General features: G+C 45.5%; 1 long non-coding RNA gene across 2 annotated transcripts in view; it reads left to right on the forward strand.

Annotated features, from left to right (window-relative positions):
• Positions 1 to 5,226: 5,226 nt before the first annotated feature.
• The window catches only part of LOC128079219 (uncharacterized), a 131,725-nt gene continuing 118,072 nt past the window's right edge, over positions 5,227 to 18,879 (forward strand). For both annotated transcript variants that reach the window (XR_008206039.1, XR_008206038.1), the window contains exon 1: positions 5,227 to 5,795. This is a non-coding gene — a long non-coding RNA (uncharacterized LOC128079219). The remainder of the gene's footprint in view (positions 5,796 to 18,879) is intronic.

Consider the following 18,879-nt stretch of genomic DNA (forward strand, 5'->3'; position numbering starts at 1 on the left):
TTAAAAATACATGTTAGTTTTTGAGCTACAGGTGATACCTGGCCTTTTATCAAAGGAGACCAATGTGTGCTGTGAATACCTATGTCTTGGGATTCTTTTGGGCTGACCGTGATGAATTTGTTACGCTAGGTGTCATAAAAATCAAACTCCTTGAAAAATGATGTGTGATTTCCCATAACACCAGAAAAGCACCTGGGGCCCTTTTGGTTCTCACAGACAAAGGTGCAACTCTCCTGTCTGCTGCTGGCTGCTCTCTTCCAGAGCTGCCATGGTATTTTTAGATGCAAAGGAGAAATGTCTCCTAACTATATGCTAATCACATTTTCAATGCTTCAGCTGATATTAGAATGATTAAAGCGTTGTCTGAATTCACATACTTTTGTTTGTTGCATTTTGTGGCTGCGTATAGCTTTTCATGTGACTATGCCTAGGTTCTACCAAAATCATTGTTTGGGAGCTGCCACGCAACAAAGGATGTTTTTATCAGAGAAGATCTTTTGAGTTATCCTTGGCTACAACTATCTGAAATACAGGCTTATGCACATATATTTTCTCTGCAGGCAGAGAACAGAGGCAGGAATAGACTTTATAGGCACACTTCTCAAATTTTATTAGGCAAAGGGCTGCCTGACCTTCAGGAAAAAACATGTCTGGGAACTGTCATGTCTGATGCTGCCACCCTGGTGTTCATTTATGGCCAAATAACTTTTTTACAAGATATATTTTTTATTAGTTTTTGTTTGCTCTTTCATTTACAAGCTTGCCTGGATGGGAATGGGCTCCGTAAATCTCTTTGTCTCTCCCCGTGGGTCACTGTCTGGTGTCTCACACTGCACCCTCAGCCCACAGACCACACAGTGCTCTTCTGCCACCACCGTGGCCTCGCTTCCATCACTCCTAGCAAGTGTCTGACAGGCTGAGGAAAACGGTCGGTTTTCTGCAGATGGCACGGTGAAACCGGTGCTTTTTGTAGCAAAATGATGCTGCATACTCAGAGCAGCCTGAGCGTGAAGAAGCTGGAGGGCTGGGCCCAGACAGTGGTGCCGAATGGAGGCAAATCCAGCTGGCGATTGGCACCAGTGGTGTTCTCCAGGGGTCAGTATTGGAGCCCATCCTGATAAAACTGGACAAGGGGACTGAGTGCACCCTCAGTAAGTTTGCAGATGACACCCAGTTGGAAAGAAGCACTGACCTGCCTGCATGTAGGAACGCCCTGCAGAGAGCTCTGGAGAGGCAGGATCTGCCCTCCGCTGCAGTCACAGTGCTGCTTCCGCCATTTTGGCTCCCCTTTGCTGAGCTGCAATCGTGCATTCCGTACCTCCTGTTCACATGGCAGCTCAGCTTCCTCCACACCGAGCCCTTCATGAGCCTCATGGCCACTACCAGAACAGCTGCATCCTTTTCTTCTCACACACTAGGCCATCAATAGAAGGAAGATCCAGTTTGGAGGAATGTTTTTGGAGGAATTAGATATCCCTGCAGCTGGCAGTAGACAGACACGGCCCAGCAGCATGAGGAGGGCTGTGCTGCTGAGGGCTGCCACCCGAGATGGCTGCCGGCTCTGCCCCAGCTGGGGCTGCTCACAGCTGTGCTGGGCCCGGCCCCTCCTGGTGGGCTGGTGAAGGTGACCTGCATGGCAGTTCTGGCTGGGTTCTGCCTGCTGAGGACGAGGTGAGCGAGGGGCCCTTTTCCCTGTGGGGTGGGTTGGTACTGGGGCACGTAATGGCAACTGACCCCACCCTGGGGTCACAGTGTGGCTGCAGGTGTGCTGGGGTGGTCTGGTGCCTCGTTGGAAGACATTGCGTGGGGTGCTTGTGTGCATGGTGCCTTCTGCATGCCTTCCACGGACCCACGAGGGCCGGTTTGCTCCAAGACTGCCAGCCCTGAGAGGGAACAGCGAAACCGGTGTCTCTGGAGGGATGTGAATGGCTCTGCCCTCCTGTGCCTGCTGGGGGCACTGGTGTAAGGCAAAAGGTCAGGCTTTGAGTGAAAATAATCTTGTGCGAGGGCTTGTTTTTTCTGCCTTCCTTTTCCTCGCTCCATAGATTTAGGTTTGTACCCTGATCTGCAAGGCGTCGTAAAGCTCTCCCACAGCTTAGTGTTTGCATTTAATGTATGTAAACATGTGATGTATTTAGGACTGAGCTAAACCATGGGGTGATAGATTTGGGAACCGACAAAAGTGCAAACGGAAGTGTTTGTGTATGATGGAATTAAGGCAATGCCTTAATAAAATATGGGAAAGAAGACAAGGAGAGCCTCGTCTCTGCTGTGGTATCAAGCACATTGTGACTAATGCAGATATATTTTTTCCCTATCACTACCAGAATAGAAGTCTAAAACTAATTGTTATCTGCCACCTGCTGTTTGTAAAGCAGCTTCTCTTAAATAGTCCCTATATATTGCGTTCAGCTGTCAGAAGGAGCTGCTTTTTTCATGGCCAGCAAAATGCATTTCAGTATGAACACAGCTCCATGCAAAGGTCACCCCATCAAAAATGTTTTCCCTCAGCAGTGAATGTAATGGCAGAAAAAGCATTTTGCAGTCCATTCTCACCATTTTACTTTATTTCTTAAATGGTAGATGTCTGGACGTTAAATTCCCTTTGATGGGCAGAGTTTGAGGGTGGATGTCTTACAGCATATGCTGAGCTGCCCCCTCCTTTTCCTTTGTGCTTCAGTATGGGCTCTGCAGTAGCTGCTTATGACAGGTAATATGAACCATAAAAAGAGTGGGAGACAGAAGAAAATTACCTATTCTTTTTCATTGGCTACCGTTCCTTAGCGCATTAGTATGTGTTCCTGTGTGTGTTAGTGTTTTAATGGTAGTTTGGTCCCTCGATGCTTGAATTAGTTTCCCTGTCAGTGCTTCTATTTTCTTGACATGTCTCAAATATGAAAAGGCTTCGGGAACCAGCCCACGGAGCAGGGGAAACTAAAGCATCTGTAAATATCACTACAGACAGTAGGCAGAGGTCAAAGACGGGGGGGGGGGGGCTCCTGCTAACACTGCTCTGCAGAAGGGTCAGGCTAAGGCAGCCTGAAGTTACAATTACAGGTACAGCCATGCAGGAGTGCCTGCCCTGTGTGTGTGCTCACAGACCTGCTTGTAGTATAACCTGCTGGAATAAAAGATAGGTCCATCTGCTGTGTGGTACCTGTAAGCTGATGTTTCATCTTTAGGGATGTAACTTGTAACTGTTCCACCCAAATTTTTACGCTGTCTTTGCTAATGGTTTGAAGTTGTGGAGAGGAAGTTTGGTGAAAGCTTTGTGTCCCAAGGGGAAGTGGTTGGTGCTGTGCTGCCTGGGTCAAACCATGGTGACCCTCCCCAGAGGACTGTGTGCCCACATAATGGAAACAACAGCTCTGCATGTTCACCTACCAAAATACGAGGAATGGTTGTTCAGCAGTAGCAAAGGGAAGCTCAGGATCACTGGGAACACAACCCCAGCTGTTCTGTCTTTTCTAGAAGAAAGAAACTGTTCTTCAAGGAAACATTTCTTCCAATTTCATCTGCTGTTTGATTGTGAGCACTGATTTAGGCCTAACTCTGCTTATGTGCACAGAGATCTTAAAGTAGCAGAGTCTATCCTTGGCTTTGTGTGAAACCAGGGAACAGCAATAGTTTGGAGACCTTAGACATCAGCCTTCAGAGGTGCATGTGGATGTGGATGGAGCTCAGGGTGTCTGAATTGCTGAGCCTGGGCTGTCCCTGCCTGATCTGAAAAATCAATCTGGTAGTGAGCAGCAGTAATAGATGGAAATTTCTGTTGTACCTGCTTCTAAGAAATCTGGTCTAAGAAAAAAACCACTCAGTCTGGTCTCTTCTTTGTTCTATGCTTCTGAGTAGCCCAGAGAGCTCCCTTGTCTCAAACTGCAATGAGGATGAAGGAGTCCTTACTTTTTTTTCTGGGCCACTCTGTGAGTGGCAGTGACCACAAAATAATGTCTGTTCAGAAACTCAAGGTGGATCTTTGGAAAATAGCTAGGAAAGACATAAATTAGCTTCTGTATTCTGTAGTCAAGGGCATGCCAGGAGGATGTAGAAAAGTTAGGAATCACCTCTATTCTGTTTTTCTGTGGGTGAAATCAGCAGCACAAAACTTAATAAAAAACCATGTACTTTAGGTAGAATATTGCACGTGGATGAAATGTGCTGCAGTGTTGGACTCTTTCTGTCACTGGTTGATAATCACTTGCTATTGACTTCTTTAGGCAAACTATGGAAACCTCCAGCATCAGGTTCTCTGTAAAATGGATTTTGCTGCAACCAACGGGGGTGATGCAAGTGCACGTTTGCTGACATTCCTGGGATCCTTGTCTATTTTTGGGAGAGTGCTTTGAAAGGCTTGATTGGGAAATTCTTTCTGTCAAATCATACTTGTAATTAAACCTGTCTGTTTAGTCATGAGTTCAGGCAGGATTATTTTTGTTTTCTAACAGATTGTGCAATGTATTCTGCCACACATCTGCTGCTTGGTGCGTGCTGGGGAGGGTGGACACCTGGTGTCAGTGGAGCAAGAGTAGTGGAGTGGAAACAGTGGCCTCGCTGGGAATTTCCTTGAAGAATAAAAGCCCTGCATGGCTATTTGTGAAGTATACTTATATTTAAGCAGCAGCATGGGTAGATTTGTCATGAAGCTGGAGGTGTTGTGAAAGCAAGTAACTGCAAGTTGGCCAGGTGCTTAAAGAGGATCCATCAGTTGTGACAGGTGAACTTATCTGGCAGCAACACTTGCACCATGGCTGTGTTGCACACAGGTGGTTGTTACTGAGAAAGGCATTTGCACCACATACCTTGTGCATATGTTGCATATGTTCTAAGATGCTGTCTGTTTCTGTCATATTGTCTGGTGGGTCAGACGGAAAATTACCTGCATATTCAAGTACATGGATGACAGCTGGATCTGCTCTCCTGAAATTGGGGTAATCTGGAGGAGGAAGGGGAATGTTCCCTTCTGGACAGTGGTAGGAAGGGATGGATGTCTGAGCACTGCTTCTGCCACGTGGACGCTTGAGTCTTTGCAATACTTAAATCACAGAAAATGTGTGTGCTTTTCTTGTTGTGCCAAAGCCAGACAGCCCTAACCCAGCTGGAGGAAAATAACAATTTGAGAAGAGATCTCATCAAGCAAGATGTTCCAGGTCGTTAAGAAACAACCTACTGTATGCTTTAAAGGTGCTGCGGTGCATAAAAAGAAATGGCTCATGCTTGTTCTGGAAAATCTAAAGTAGAATAGGCAGATACTGACCTCATCTCTTCATGCTGGAAAATTACTGCCACATAACTTGGCTTTCTTGCCATCTTAAAGTGGTTATTGGAGTCAGCAATGTGGAGGCAAGCACGAATGTGGCTCTGTTGTGTATGCTGCAGCAAATTCTCTTGTTTGGAAACATGTATAATGAATGGAAAAGCAAGTGGGCAAGCAGTACTGTTTAGCTGTTTAACTGGCCTCTTCCACGTGTCAGGAAAGCCTGGGAAGAATTCAGAGTGAGCTATGTTGCCTGACCCTTGCACTGAGAGCAAATTGCTTCTGCTAGCCATTGTACAAGCTTTTGGTCTGCTGCCCCACATGCTCATTTGGGAAAGAAGGTCCCAGAGAGGTCCTCTGCAACAGCACTGAGGAAGATAAGCCCATACTGAGATACAGGCAGAGCGTACTGGTCTGTGAGGATCCAAGCAGGCTAGCAGTACATGTTGCAAGTGGCTGTTCCAGCCTCTCCTATCCCCTTGCCAGTTCACAGTTCTGGACATTTTCTGCAACTGGAGAGACCTGGTTGGCAGCCCTGTAGGTGAGTTCTGCTCACAGCACTCTGCTAGGAGGTGAGAACCTTGCTGAGGTGGGCCGTTGTAGCTGAAATGCAGAGTCGCAGCTTGAAACAGTGATTGAGCACCTGGTGGGAAGACAGGGCCAACTCAGAAGAGCTCAGCTGCATGCAATGTACCTGAGTGACTGGAAGGGTAGAGCCAGGATCTGTCCCCTCCCAGACCTCATTTAAGGGTTGGCAGTGGAGGCAAGGGTATTTTGCTGGAGATTTCTCTGTACGTGAGGCCTTCAGAAGGCAAGAAGATTTTTTTCCTTTGTTTCTGTGTCTATGGCTGCTGCATTGAGCATATCCTTACTTGCAGCCTAGGACTTTGCTGCTACACTGTCATTGCTGCACTTTCCATTGTGTTATAGCATTACAGCTATCGTTCTTTTTTGGACTAGAATATGATTAATAAACAGGTTCTGTTTCTGCATATAAACTCAGACTTTGCTGGGAGAAGGAATTATGGGGCAGGGGAAAGACTGGAAAACTTTGAAATGCGATGGAACTGCTGGGTAGCTGAGCCAAGACTCCCTGTGTGGAGATGGAAATTGCTCTGGGAGTTTGCCGAGAGCTGAGGAGCTCTGAGCCTGGTGTGGTCTGGAGGTCCCCGGGTTTCCACACAGCCTGCCAGGGGAGTCAGAGCCAACCCTTGGCTTGGGATGGAGCTCTCCTTGGCTTCAGGCTCTTGGTTTCCAGCAGGACAGCTGTAAGCCAAAGGCCATTAGCCTTGAGGCAGGCCACGTGGGAGGGGACCACTGCAATATGTCTGTTTGGCATGCTTGGATGGAGGGTAGATTAAGAAGATTAAAGTACATCACCTGGCAGCGATATACTTCCTGGTGGGGAAGCCTGCCATTTCCCCGGGGAAGCTATTTCAGTGGTTTAATTACTTTCACTTCTGGTAAACAAATTTTCATTTCAAGGCTGAATGTACGTGACTTCAGTTTCTTCCCATTGGGTCCTCTTTTGATGAGGCTTACTCTTGGCTATCTCTTCCCTGTGCAAGTACCTGTGAGTATCAGTTGAGTTGTCCCTTTGTTTTATTCAGACACATCAAACTCTTAATCTGTCTTTGCAGGAATTCTTCAGGCTGTGGTTTTGTTTTGGCTTTTGTTTAAGCTCATTTCTGTGTTTCCTTGCACTCTGAAAGCTGGCTCTTTGCTCTGGGAGCAGTTCTCCTGGGGACTTCTCAGGTCTTCATACAGAGCAGCTTGCCCTCATGTTGCCCAGCTTGCAGCCATGTAAGACATGCATCAATACCTCAGAGAGTTTAAGTAAAAATTGTTTTCCATGAACATTGCTTCTGTGAATCACTGTTTTCTGTCTTGCAAATGTAACCATTTTTTTGGATTCCAAATCTGCAGCCTTGCAGTAATCCAGTGAAGTAATGTGCTCACAGTGCAGCTGAGTCTGTGAGCAAGTATTAGCACTGCTTGCCAGGTTGCTGTTTGCTACCAGGTCACTTGTCTGCATGTTATTAGCACTCCCAAAGTAAGAACGTTCTCCTTCTGATCTCTGTTTCAAAACCATTTGCTTGCAACTTAATTGTCCTTTGTCAACATGAGATGATTTCCAGCTAGCTTCAGGCTTGGCTAGGCTTCAGCTGGGTGGGGAAACATGAACTGCTTGTGTTGGGACCACGCATTTCGGTGGGATTTTGTACCATCAAGATGGAAGGTGGGGATGGGAATGTTGGAGGGGAAGCTGGGTCTGATACCTATCATGGAGGCGTTAGGTACCACGGAGATGGCTCATTCTAGGTGTGTGAGCACTTAGAGAGAAGCTGCTGACTGTGATTCAGAGCCTCCATCTGCCATGTGCAGGCTGTGCTGTTGGCCAGAAGAGCCATTGCTGTTTGTGGTGAATATTTCTTTCGCTCTGAGCTCTGTTATTTGGCTATTTAGCATCAGAGTTGGTTAACCCTGTGAAAACTCACAAGGTGGGCAACTCAGAAAGTGAGTCATTGTTTAATTACAGATTAATGTCTGCTCACCTGTGCAGCGTGACACATGAGCAAAATCTGGGAGGACTGGGGAAGGAAGGATAGCTACCACCCACAAGAGCCAGTTTGCACATCGGAATAGCGAGTGTCTGACTGTTATGAAACTGTGCTGGAATGAAGAAAAGTTCATTCATCCCACCTGTTCCACTTCCCTACTGTCTGACTGTGGCTGAGGCTCACTGAAGCTGGTGGGATTTTCATGCAGCGTTTGGACATGGGTTTAATTTCTAATTTATCATATTTAGGAGAGACCAAAGTAAGTGCTGAATGCCTTGGTGAATGGAGATCTGTCAGAGGGGAAAAGGAAAGGGGGGATAGGAGCAGAAATCAGAATGGGAATGCAGGATATCTTCACTAATAGGGTTTGTTTTCCTATTTAAATGCAAATATTTCTCATCATCATCCTATTTGTGGACAAATAAGGTAATTGCTCCTTGTGGCTATGCTGAATCTGCTGGTATAATGGGCAGTCAGATTGGAAAAAAAAAATAATGCAGGCAGTTGGGTGAAGATGGGATGTTAAATGTTGTGGAGCCTGGAAACCCTGTGTCAGCCCACAGCTTGTAAAGAGAAAACCATCACTTGGCAGAGACAGCTTAATAGGCTTGTAAAATCTGGCACTATCAAAGCCATGATTTGGATTTTATCAAAGCATGGCAGGGGAGCCTTGAGAAATGACAGCTGTATTATCTGTCTTCAGATCATTCTGAGAGCAACATCAGGAACAGACTGGAAACGGTTCAGAAATAATTTCATGTTGAGGGCTTGCTGGGGGCAGGAACGTATAGGGAAAATTGAAATTATAGAATTAATAGCAGTATCAGTAACCTTCTTACAGCAGCTATCAGAGATGACATGAAAATGACTTGAAAGTTGTCATCTACTGCATGTTTTATTCCCATCAGAAAGGTTTGAGAGATGAGAAGAGAATCCAAACAAAGCAATTAATACTGGAACAGGTTGTGGAAAGGAGGAATGACTGTTCTGTAGAACCTTTAAATGCAGTTTTCCCTGCTAAGCACAGTGGCTGGACCAAATGGATACAGCGGAGCAAATACTGGAGTGAACAGATTTCTGGAGTGACGGCAGGCATTTGCAGTCTCTGCTGGTATGCACAGGGCAGTCTGTGCAAGATGACGGTCACTGCAGCAAAAGGCACAATGCAGCTGTTCTGGAAGCAGGGGCTGGAGCTAGCGTTTCATACCAGCTAAAACCTGCGAGACGCTGAGCGTGGTTCAAATTGACTGAAGTCACTGCCAAGATTTCTAGTACTTTTTCTGGGCTGTGGACCAGTCCTGCTCAGTCCAATCCAGTTAGTGTGGGTGTAGGGGATGGCAGACATCCTGCTTTTTTTCCTCTATGTGAGCTGACTCTAGCCATTTGTATGCGTTTCTTTTCTCCAGAATGGCCTGACTTGCAGCCAGGAGCTCTCTGTATTTGTCCCAGACTTTGGCATTCTGGGCCCAAACTGGGACTATCCATAGCTACTAGAAGAGAGAGCCCAGCACGTAGGTTAAATCACATGTAAGTGATGGCATGACTGAGGCAGCCAAGCTCTATTTCTAAATGTGACTTAGTTACATAACAACTGAAACTGCTCAGAAAACGTTCCCCTTTCTGAGGTCCAAATGCTTTCCAGACATTACCTAACTCATCAGGCTGCAATGGGACAGACTATTGTGATCCCATTTGCCAGTTACAGGTCATTAATGTGCAGAGGAGAAGGGACTTGTTTTCAGACTTTCTTAGAGGCGGCAAGTTTCTATTGCATTTAATCCTGAAACTTAGCCTCTAAGTAATCCAGAACTGACATTAATTTTGATCAGTATTAGCTATATTTTTGCCATACAGCTGACCAAACCTGCATGTTTCCAAGATTAAAAGAAAAAAAAAAAGCTTGCTGTCTCCATTTTCTAAATTAGCACTTGTTTGTCTGAGTGCTTTAGAAACTGATCAGAGAAACTGGAGAAATCAGTTGCGAGTGTGGTGAATTGTACCCAGTTGTGCAAGGCTAAGAGCGCAATATTGCAGAGGAGAAAAGTTTGAGGTAAGCAAGTTGGTCATTGCTTTCTCTTGCCTGCAGCACAGCCTCTCTAAAACTAATCAGCATCTCCTTCATAATGGAGGCAGATACAAATAAAGAGGCGTACGCTGTTGGGTGTATCCAGGCACTGAGCTGTCTGCTGCTCTGCTGGAAGAGGCAGACCAAGGGCTGCCGAACAGCTGGAAGTCAGCGAGGAAGCAGCTTGATGGCTGCACTGAGATTGGCAGCCCCTGTGCAGCTCAGGCTCTTGCTGTGCATCTGGCAGGACCTTGCAGTTCAGTCCTGTGCCTCCATCCACTCCAGAGAGCCCTTTCCTGCTGCCCTCTGCCCCACAAAATGGGCTGTGATATAGGCAGACTGCGGTCCCTGAAGCAATGGGCGATTTGTGCTGCTGGAGAGCTGGCTTTGCTTGTTGAGTGGGAATGTGTCATCCTGAAGAAGAGCAGGGTTAGAGATGCACTCACTCAGTGTCTGTTCCCGCTTGTCATTTTCCCTTTTTCAGAAAAAGAGAAAGTGCCTTTCTAAGGGGAAAAAAGAGTCAGTGTGTTCAGTGGTTGTGGTGTGTGGTGATTCTCCTAGCCAAAATAGCCTGTGAGCACCCAAAGTGAGAAAAGACTTCTGTGAATCAAGGTACTTTCTCCTCTTGAACATTCACTTTTCTCTGCCGTTTAGAGCTGATTTGACTGGGAGTTTTTCAAAGGTACCTGCCAAGGATCAAAGTCAGACCCAGTCTGTACAACGTCTGTGCCTTTTCCATTTGGTTTATGCAGATATTAATGAGGTGCATTTCACATGGCTTGACATTCACATCTTCTGTTTACTCTGGTGAGGTTGTTCTGCCGTCCTTCTTGTTTCAATAAGCAGCAGAGATGCCAGGATCGTGTTCTATGAAGATATTTTTCCACATTAAGATTAGCAGAAACAAAAATAGGGATGATAATATTAACAGGCATAAAGCATCAGGATCTTGTGTCTGAATGCTTTCAAAGCAATGCATTCTTCTCTGCTTCAGCTACTCACAGGTTTCAAGCTAACGCATGCATTTCTTGCCCTTCTATCTCTCTAATTGTTTTTGCAAGTTCATTAATGATTTTGCAAAAGCTGTAGTGAAACTAAATGACATGCTCATAAACCTTTAAAGGAGAATATACCCGGCTGGTGATGGGAAAAGTCTCATTAGTCTTTTCAAATCACTCCCAGCAGGTTTTCCTACCTACAAGATTCAAACTTGTTAGGCACATAAATATCTAATTCAGTCGGCTGTGCTGGTTGTGTGACAACTGAGGCTTGCTCTGCTTTTAACAGCTGCTGAGAGCCCCTTTCCAGAGCAGCAGTTCTGAGATCTAGATTGGGGCTGAATTTGAGGTTTTGTTGTTTTTTGTTTGTTTGTTTGTTTTTTGCAATCTATGGGATATCTTGGGCTACAGATGGCATCTGTGCTTTGTTTCTAAGGAAGTCCAGCGGTAGCTCATCAGAAAGTCCCTGGTTTTATGTCTGAGCTGGGAATATTAGGTGATGACAGTGTAAGAGTATAAGCCAAGGTTAAAGACAACTTGGGAGCTTTGTTGGGACAAAAACTGAGTTCCAGTAGGATTAGTGACAAATTAGTAAGTGAGCTTCTTAGCTACCTCCACAGAAGATAAGTTCTAATGTGTGTGTGGATGAGGGGCCAAGAGAGGAGCTGGCTGTAGATGAAGGCAGCTGCAGCATCCTTAGGAAGACGCTTAGTGAGCTGTGCCACGGTCTCCCCCTCCCCCAGCCAGGAGGAGGTAAGGACAAAAATATTCCTCACTGGTGTGCATCAGCAGGCTTTGGCCATGAGTGAGCGCAGCGAGAGGTAGGGGAGGTGTGCAGGGCTGACCACAGTGGGAGGCAGGGTGGGGAGGAGGGCTGAAGGCTGAGTGAGGTGGCTGTCCAGGTGCGGAGGAGCCGTGGGGAAGTGAGACCAGAAGGCTCATTGCTTCTGCAAAGTGCGGAGGGTGCCCTGAATCAGTGGAGCAGCACATTGTCCCTCCACAACACCCGTTTCAAAGACATTCTGCCTATAAGGAGGTAATGAAACTGATTTTCAAAGTCTTGAAAGTACTTTCCTTTGAGTTAGCGTAGATAAGGATGTTTCTACCACACAAACCTTAATTAAAGTACTTGATTTCTCTTTTGTATGTGGAGTTAATTTATGTGGCACAATTAAAATACATTTTGTTTATATGATAGAACTTAGAACTGGTGTAGGTGATTAAAACAACAGAACATTCTCTTCTGAAGGTTTAATTTTGCTAAAAACATAATGATCCTTTGACATGATATTCTACTTAAGCATTTTTTTAAAGTAAGCTAAATATAAAAATGCATTTTAGATGAATAAATTTCCATGCAAGCTTCATTTTGTGTCTGACGTTGGAGATCTTAGAGTTTTAATTAGACTTAGACTAGTCAGGGGATAGTAATACGTGTTTTGGCCCTCATTAGCCCTGCTCTCTTGACTCGTACCCAGATGTAGGACTGTCCTTGTTGAACCTCATAATGTTCTCTGTCTAGGTCTTGCTGAATGGCAGCACAGCATTCTGGTGTGTCAGCCACCCCTCCTGGCTTTGTAGCATCAGCCAACTTGCTGAGGGTGCATCCAAATAGGCTCTGTGCTGCTGATTACAGCCCTTTGAGCTCCACCAGTCAGCCAGTTCTCAGTCTATGTCACTGTCTGCTCCCCTGTCACACAGTTCCTAAGCTTACCTATGGGGGTGTTATGGGAGACAGTATCAAAAGCCTTGCTGAAGTCGAGGTATGCGATATCCACTGCTCATCTACTCAGCTGGTCGTGACACTGTAGAAGGCTACCAGGTTGGTCAAGAGTGATTCTCCTTAGTGAATCCGTGTTGATGTTAAATATATCCACTTACTACTTGCTTCTCACGTCAGATAGTGAGTAGTCTTCGGCAACACTGAGGAGGAACAAAGCTCTTTCTCCATGCAAGTAAAAACTAAAACATATCTAATCTCAAAAGTAGAAATGAAGCTGCATGAGGACTGGCTTGTATTGCTGCTGACCAACAGCTTATAGCACAGACGTAGCTGTGAGCACAGTTGTTATATTCTTGTCTTGTACAGCCTCTGTTTGAAGGGAGGCTCGGCTGTAACTCTATTTTTAAGGTCTCTCTTTGTCTGAGGCTTCAGTGAAGTTGTAAATAGCTATTTTTGGTTGTTGTAACTGACAGCTGTCGTAACCTGTACCTTCATACAGTGCTGCGTGTATCATAGCAAAGTGCAGCCATCAGTCCTGGCTAGCCCAGAGAACAAGATGTGTCTGCTGACATTTAACCTTGACTCTGCTGAAAAGAGCAAAACCCTTCCTGAGGGTTAATTGCTCAGCTGAAATGCCTTGGGCTGGGTTGTGAATGCCCATATGTGTAGGACTCTTCTGACCTCGGGAAACTCTTGCTGAGTGCTGCTGCTGGTGGCTGTGGGCGTCCTGCACACCAAGGTATATATTCTGCAGGGCAGGAGGAACAGAAAGCTTGGCAGACAGCAGTCTAAAAGCTGATACCTGCAGGTGTTGGGATGACCTGCTTTCCTTGGTCTAAGGCTACATGCAGTGTTTGCAGCATGTTGAGTCCCCTCCTCTACACAGCTCACTGCCAAACTGGGTGAGAGTACTTCAGCTGATGAGGAATGGAGGGGACACAACGCAGTGGGGAAATGGGATAAGGGAAAGGTTGTGCCACTGGTTCTTTAAGAGACCCTGCTGGGGAAATGTCCCTAATAGACTCCCTTTATTCAAATGAAGAAAGCTGAAGCTCTGTCTCTTCTTGGGACAAAGACAATTGAGCCTATCCATTATTAATTTCCTCTGATTCTTTGCTGCACTGCGTTAAATGGCTGAATCCACAATGTAAAATAGCAGGAAAAATGCCCTGTGGGCTGTGAGAAGAGGAGACAAGAGAAGAATAGATCAGGTTTGAAGATATCAGTGCCCTGTGCAGTGTCCTTCTGTACTGTGGGGCACAGACACGATATGGAAATGAGGAGAGAGAAAGGTCGGGGTTTCCTTGGGATCAGAGCTCAAGAGCTCAATATGTCTGCAGAACAAGACATGATGGGAGAGTGCTATTTTCTGCAAGGCTCTGAGACCGAGTTTTGTCTGGGGCCATCTGAAACTGCACAAATAGGATTCTAAATCCCCATTTAAAATATTTTGCAAACCAATCTAATTCTGTAACAGGATAACAGACAAAATTCCTCATAGGTTTTGTTTGCTTGCTCTAGGGTATCAAAATGTAGAAATCTTGACCCAGCTTCTTGAGTTGAACTGGGAAAGGGCAAAATCTCAATTTTTTTTTTCCCCATCTCAGAACAACAAAAAAATTTCTACGCATCTATTGAGCTGTCATTATCTGAGAGTCACAATTTCCAGTCACTCATCACTTAGGCTATTTTAGTGGGTTTTTTTAGCATCTAACTTGGATTCATTGTTCTCAGTTTCTACAGCAGAGCAATTTTCTCCTCTCCCGGCGTAGCTGTACTGCTGCATTACTGTGTGAAGGCACTCAGATCTCTGCATAGGAGGTACAGCTAGTGGAAAGTCTTTCTGTTACACATGAGAAAATAATTTGCAATTAAGTTATTGGATGAATTCCTCCTTTGTTCTATCTGAAAAATGGCCTGTGTGCAGATTGCTAAATTCTCAAATGATTCATTGCAACAAATTGTTTGTGAGTTTCTTGCCTAAATAATTCCTGGTCTGACTAGAATAAGCAGCTCACAGTGCATGGGGAGAATTCCTAATTTCTTAGTTTCTTGAGTGAATAATGTCCAGAGAGAGGTTCCCCATTTAATGTGAAATGCAAGTAGCAGAAGACGAGGCTGGGAATTTGCTTTGGATTTGTGCTTTAGCACTGAGATGTTTAGTTGTGATCGGAGTTCTCGTTTTCTTAAGGGATGGAGCCCAAGGTGTTGTAGGTGGATGGGTTAAACCTCCATTTCAGGCGGGTATTTGCAACGGGGAGGAGGTATCTGTATGAGGAAAGGCTGTGTGCTGGGTTTGGGGTGGGTGTAGATACATTCCTTTGAAACTCCCAGATAACGAGTGGGAGGAAATCTGAGAAAGAAGAATATGGACAGCCCTTGGACTGGGGAGGAAGAGGGCGAAACACTCTTCCTGCGTGAGCAGGAGCTGAGGTATGGCTGAGAACAGCACAGAGCCAGGAGCTGGTGAAGGGTGGGCAGAGCAGCCTGCCACGTAGCCCGGTCTGGAGGTGCTGGAAGGGGCTGATGGCAGAGCTCTCCTTGGCCAAATCATCACCCAGCCTCTCCAGCTTGTAAATATTACAGCAGCTGAAAAAACGAACAAGAGCATAGCAGGAAACATCCCTGCCTGCGCCAGGAACTGCAAAGGGCTGAGCTCGGTGCTGTGACACTGGCAGCCCCTTCCGTCACTGCTGCAGTCACAAATCCTCCTGCTTGCAGGCAGCTGTCAGCTATCGCGATCTGCATTCCTCTGCTCTTGGGATTTGGAAACTGCACAGGATGCAAAAACCAGATGCCAGTTCTTGCTTTACTGCATTCTGTTGCTTTTTGGCTGTGGTGGGTTTGTTGCCTGACTCGGTATAAAAGCTGGCTGAAGCACTTTATTCTCTGTGCTCTAAATCTCATTTTTAACACTGTTCTTTTCCTCATTAGGAAGAGTTGCATGTGACCTGACCAGTGAAGTTGCCTGTGCTGGGTCACTATGAGCTGTTAAGACAAAAGCGAGCACTGGCTAATGAAGGTGGAAGCACTAGCTAATGAAGATGGGAGCACGGGTGTCCTGGCTTACTCATTTTCCAGTCTGTGGTCTGATTATCTCCCCGCCCCTGCCACAGCCAACGTGGTAGCATACACAACAACATGCACTTTGTCAAATTTTTGGCTGTCCTTCCAGCTTAGTGCAGCTCCTGGACCAACTGCACTGGCATCAACAATTAGTTCATTCTGCATGCGTTAATTAAAATAAGCTAAGAGTATCACATGTTATCATGGCTTTTAAAGCATTCTGGCATGCTCGTGCCTATCAACTTGTTCCCATGGCTGATCTTTGTTGACTGATTTGTGTCGTGCCTGTTGTAATGGTGGCTAAATCTGGAGCGGAACAGGAACAACAGTTAGTGAAACCCAGAAGGTTTCTTGCTTCTCAGCTGTCTTTAGCTCAGTGGCAGCTTATATATCCACTGTTTCACTTGTGAAGCATAAAAATTAACCTTGTCTCACTGTTGGGGTGGTGCAGTGTGAACTGCTGAAGCAGGAGTCAGCAGATGGCAGTGTCAGACCCTGCTGGGAGCTGGGGGGCTGCATGCAGCGCAGGTACAGCTCTTTGAGGTGTGTTCATGTTTGCACTGTGCTTCTCTCCAGGGCAGATCTAAGCGGCAGGCAGAGCTTTTGTCCCCTTGGTTTCTGCCTGGTGATCAGGCTCGGGTTACCGTGCTTTAGCTGGGCTTCCTGGTGGGAGGCACAAACCTCTCCACCTAGCTCACCACCTCTGCTTAGGGATGGAGTCAGACACAGCACTCAGCATCAGCTCTGCAGGCATCTTCCTCCATGCAGGATGACCTCTGACAGTGCTCAGCTGGGTGTGATGTTCTGGTTCTGACTTTGTGAAGGTCACCTTGGTATTTGTAAGGGGCTGGGAAAGCTGTGCCATGGCTCTGAGGCAAGGTGATGCGCAGGTCAGCACTGTGCTTTTCTGGCATGTATGATGGTGATTCCAATATGCTCAAATTGCAGTGTGGGTTTGTAGAAGATAACTATTTCTGCACATCTGTTAGCCTCGTTGCCAAAGGGATGGTTCCTAGAAAATTAACTAGCATTGCTGTAAAATAAGGATTGGTGGCTTAATAGCAATCATGGGTGGAGCTCCAGGAATCCCTTTGCTGTACAGTCACCATTCTGCACAGGCTTCTGCTCTCCAAGTAACACTTTGCTTCCAACTTGTGAAGTAGATGCTGAGCTGGACATCAGTTCATCTGTCCGTGCACTGTAATATTGTCAGTGACATCCAGTACTTTGGGGATTTTTGATTGCTGACTTTCAATGACATTTGGAGCAATCTCTGTAGCCAGTGTGAGATACTCCTCTGTGCTAGAGAATATAAAAGAGACTGTTGCATTATAATATATTCAAGTACGTGAGAGACAGCAGCAGTTTGTGTGATTCATTGGGAAGAGAACAGTGCATCATAGCATGTTCTGTAAATACAAGCAGAAAGAAATCATGGTACATCCAGCTGTAAATTTTCTTTATTGCTGAAGTGTCTAAATTAATAAATGCAGGAATAATGGATTAATTCAAACAATTGGGTCTAACACAACGACTTGCTCATTAAATGGGAGCACACTTGGCTGCCCTGAGAAGGGTACAAGGTGAGGTGGTTGTGTGTCATTTAGGATATGGCCTCAGTCTGTGGAAGGGGGTCAGTGCAGGGAGATGGAGAGGCTGCTTTCTGTTCTGCAGCAACGTGCCATGGTGAGAAGCATGCTCCTGGAGCTCCTGCATCTTACACAGAAAGGCTGCCTGTGGCTCTTACTGCCTTCCATCCCTTGACTTTTTTTTTTGTTTGTTTGTTTGTTTTTTGAGGTTTTAATGCCTCTCAAGCTCGAGGTGGATGATCTGTATGTTGCAGTGACCGAATATCTCTCATGTTGGAGTCTTGTTCACTTTCATTTTCCTTGAATCTGGAAGGTGGAAACAGGGAGAACTGCACGTGGTTTCTTTGTGCAGATTTCAAAAAAGGAAGAAATGTAGGTAAATACTTGCATTTTTAAAAGAAATATTGATTTTTGCTTGTGATGAGGCTGACAGGAAAGCAAAGCTGGCGGATGGGAGGCAGAGCAGTGTGTCTGCTGTCACATCTTGTACGAAGTTTGATGCAGCCAGCTGGCAAATACCAGCGGCTCTCCTGAGCTCATTGCTCACCCTCTTTGTGTTGACATTTCTGGCAAGGAAAGGTAAAGAGTTATCCTAGCTATGATAACCTGTGAGATTTCGCTCCGCGTTTTTCTTAATTTGCCTGAAATTAGTCTCACCTAAACAGGAGCCATCTGTGTGCCAGCGTTGTTACTGCTGGCTGGGAGAGCTGCATGGCAAGGGAGGTGGCATCTGTAGTGATCCAGCCCCACACCGATGCCTCCAATGGAGAAGCTGATGCTGACAGGGAGCTTCCTTTCCATGTTAGGGTCTGCTTCAGAGACATTCACACAGAGCCCTTCACTTCATTGTTGTTACGAAAGCTTTTGGGCCTGGCTCCCTTCTCATTCCAGTCCTACTCTGAGGTGACACTGGAATGATTTTCTTCTTTATTCTTCTGTAGCAGTGCAAGTCAAAAATGTGGCTAATATAGAATGTACAAAAAAAAAAAAAAAAAAAAAAAGAAAACGAAGCCAAAACAACAACTACAAAAACAAGGGAGGAGAAACAAGCCAGGATGGACTGGCCTCTTGCAGCACCATGGAAGTGCATGTACTTCAAACACAAACCAACATGGGTTTGGGAAGCTTGAGGTTCCTTGCAATGGTCTTGGGACACAAGGTATCATCGAATGTAGGGTTTTTTTTTTTTAGCACATGAAGCCATACTGAAAATGTACAGTGGATGTGAGATACTGGATTGGTATTTTAAATAGTTACAGAAAACCCACAACTGATGCTGAGGTCTGAAGAGCAGTTTCTTTCATTTGAAATAGATACTGGGGAAAAAAAATCTGCTATTTTAGTAATGTAACTTTACTGAATGTATTTCTGATTAAAAATTTTGTCCCTTGAGTAGCTGGAATATGTCAAGTGGTTGTGTCATTATCTGATATTATTTAATAGCCTCAATTGGAGTCTTATTGATGGCCAAATAGTGATAAGAAATCCTTTTCTTGTTTCTAAGAACATGGTACACATACCCTGAGAAGAGCAATGGGGGCATGCTCTGCTGGTTCACGTTTTCCAATTGTTGAGAGATATCCGTGGTTGATGTTGATGTAAATAAAAAGGAAGGTTTTCTTA

This window comes from Tympanuchus pallidicinctus, unplaced genomic scaffold, assembly GCF_026119805.1.
Source record: "Tympanuchus pallidicinctus isolate F22 unplaced genomic scaffold, pur_lepc_1.0 scaffold18, whole genome shotgun sequence".
In the NCBI taxonomy this organism is placed as follows: domain Eukaryota; kingdom Metazoa; phylum Chordata; class Aves; order Galliformes; family Phasianidae; genus Tympanuchus; species Tympanuchus pallidicinctus.